The sequence below is a fragment of the Limanda limanda genome, chromosome 15, assembly GCF_963576545.1.
Source record: "Limanda limanda chromosome 15, fLimLim1.1, whole genome shotgun sequence".
In the NCBI taxonomy this organism is placed as follows: Eukaryota; Metazoa; Chordata; class Actinopteri; order Pleuronectiformes; family Pleuronectidae; genus Limanda; species Limanda limanda.
In genome coordinates this window covers 22255692-22258336 of record NC_083650.1, presented here as the reverse complement: position 1 = coordinate 22258336, position 2645 = coordinate 22255692, and the positions used below count along the sequence as shown (strand labels likewise).

The 2645-nt window shown below is 36.7% G+C and overlaps 1 long non-coding RNA gene across 1 annotated transcript; it reads right to left on the bottom strand.

Moving 5' to 3' along the window:
• Window positions 1–1914: 1914 nt before the first annotated feature.
• Window positions 1915–2310, bottom strand: LOC133020307 (uncharacterized). The gene is made up of 3 exons (XR_009682922.1): window positions 2198–2310; window positions 2067–2118; window positions 1915–1949 (listed from the first exon to the last, which is right to left on the bottom strand). It is a non-coding gene; the product is annotated as an uncharacterized LOC133020307 (long non-coding RNA).
• Window positions 2311–2645: the final 335 nt, after the last annotated feature.

The following is a 2645-nucleotide window of genomic DNA, read 5'->3' as shown; positions in this document are numbered from 1 at the left end:
TCCACAGTCTTCAATCTATGTGGAAACCCAACAGCAATTCATATTTTGTGTTGCGTTAATAACAAGAATAAACTGTTGTCACTAGTTCTCGTTTCTTATTTGAATGTTGACATTGGACAGATTACACTGTGAGAAAATGAATATACGAGCAACAACCAAGGCACCAGCAGTCGGATGGCACATTTAAAACAAGCAAATTAATGAATCGCACAAAGAATAAATATTTCAACACACACACTTGTCTTCAGCACCCTGAGGCGACACAACCAAAACCAGGCAGATACCAAAATACTTAGATAAGTTAGATACAAGTGACATGCTTCAAACATCGGAGCAAAACCGGAACAAAATACACCGAATAAATACAAAGAGAAATTCAGTTCAAATTATGTCATATTCATATAAGACAGCTGTGCATTTGGCAAAAATTATAATGAGACGTAGATAAATCAGCAGTAGTGGTGACAATTTAATGTGTTTTTCAGCTGTTTTACTGTTGCTCAAAAACCCAAATAAAATCCTCAAGGTAAACAGTCAGCTCAGTCCCCGTCACAAAGAAAATCAAATAAACAACCAATTAGAACTTAGACTTTTGCCCTAACTGTAACCACTATGGACCCTTTCCTAAACCTAACCTCCAAACTAGACTAAATAAAACTGGCCTTGGCCTATTGCCCTAACCCTAACCATTTTTAACCCATGCCTAAACCTAAGTCTCTTCTACTATTGCCTAAACCTAACCCACGTTCTCTCTGCCTAAAACCTAACCATTGGCCCTACCCCTAACCATTATGGACCTTTGCCAAACCTTAAACCTTCTTACTTGAGAAAAACAGTGTTTATCTAAGTCCAGATATTCTGTACAACATATTCTTGAAATTACACTAATCAAAAATAATAAATAAACATATATATATTGATTTACTCACAAGAACAAGAAAGAAACTCACAAATCACAAAGATTATTGAAAAAAGAAAATTTGTGGATATTACGATGTAGTAATAACAACATGATGGATCACAAAAAGACTACATGGATGTAAACAACTCGAATAACACTAAGGAAATAAATAATATGTAATTTGATATGTGACTTAAAACAATCACAGTTTATCGATACGAAATTCATTTAAAGTCACAAGTCACAATTTTATTTAAAATAGAATATAAATAAATAAATCACTTAGGTCAAATAAAATATAATATATTCATAGATACACGGTATCATGAATGAGAATATATATAAATAAGTTTATTTGTATTGGCAGTTATAGAATTAAAGGATCACAGTGGAATAGACAAGAGGGAGGAGTCTGTGAGAGGCAGCCTATAAATAGAGGAGCCCTCTGTCTCCTCTCTCACTCTTGTTCTGAACTGTAGTGGAAGGACCTCACAGCTCAGATAGAAATGTTTTGTTTTACTGCACAGCCCCGATTAAACTTAGGATGTAATAGTTCTTATTAACCTTCATTTTAAAAACTTTAGTCCCAGTCATGGAAAATGTCGACTTGGTCCATCTTGTGCAGGTCGTCATGGTGATTTTCCTCTGGTGAGAATCTTTGTTGGACTGAAATATCTCTACAGAAATCCTGCATCATAGTTCAGACCTCTGGACCCGCAGGCATCCAGGTTTCATCATCACCTCTAAAACAAACATGCGTTCCAATGGTTGTCCAAAGTTGAGTTTCAGTTTGTGACAATTGTCCATATTATCACAGCTCAGGAAAACCATCTCCAGCTAGAGAAGATGAGAACAGCTACTTTAATCAAACCCGACAGGGAACTAAAAAGTCCAACCTATTGGAAATATGCAGTTGACAAGATGTTTTGATTAAAATCGGTTTTTATTACAAAGCCATAAACGCTGAGGAGATTAAAACGAGTAGCACTCATCGCAGGACCACCAGAGTGCAGCCGCAGCCAAGGCTCCTTCCTCTGCTACCTTCCATCTGTAAAGGAACAAATAATAATATTTAAAAAATCTGTTAAATGTCTCCATTTTCACTCCTATGGTAAAGCAGCATCGTACTTGTTATCTTTCTGCTTTGCATTGATGTGTGTCATACCTTGTTCTGGCCTGGGAGTCTCCTGTGGACGCACTGGGGTCGACTCCAGGTCCTGCAACACAACAACAAACAAGCGTCAGATAAAACAAAGATACAGGCACAGAAACACACAGGAAAAAAACATCACTCACAGCCTTCCTCTTCGCTTCTGGAGCAAAGCGCTCCAGGATGACTTTGGCATTTTTATACGTCTCAGTTTCCATCACGTCCTCGAGCTGGAAACACAAGCCACAGAAACTTTATTTACAACATACAGGCTGAATTGTGGTACCTTTATTAAAACACACAGGAGAATAGAGGCAGTCGGCTGCAGAACGCAGCGACTCTGAACATGAAACTACGTTGAAAAAACGAAGTAAAATGAAATGTGAACTATGAAGGATTCAACACTCACAATCTGTTTCTTGGAAACCTTTAAGTCTTCTAGTTTCTCTTCTAAAAACAGAAGCATGCATAACGTTAGTCAGTTCACTTCATATTAAATCAATTAACGACATTGTGACAAACATATTTTGACATAGTGTAATAATCAATTTATACAATTATATTATCATACAGCTACATTTGTGGTGTAATTTT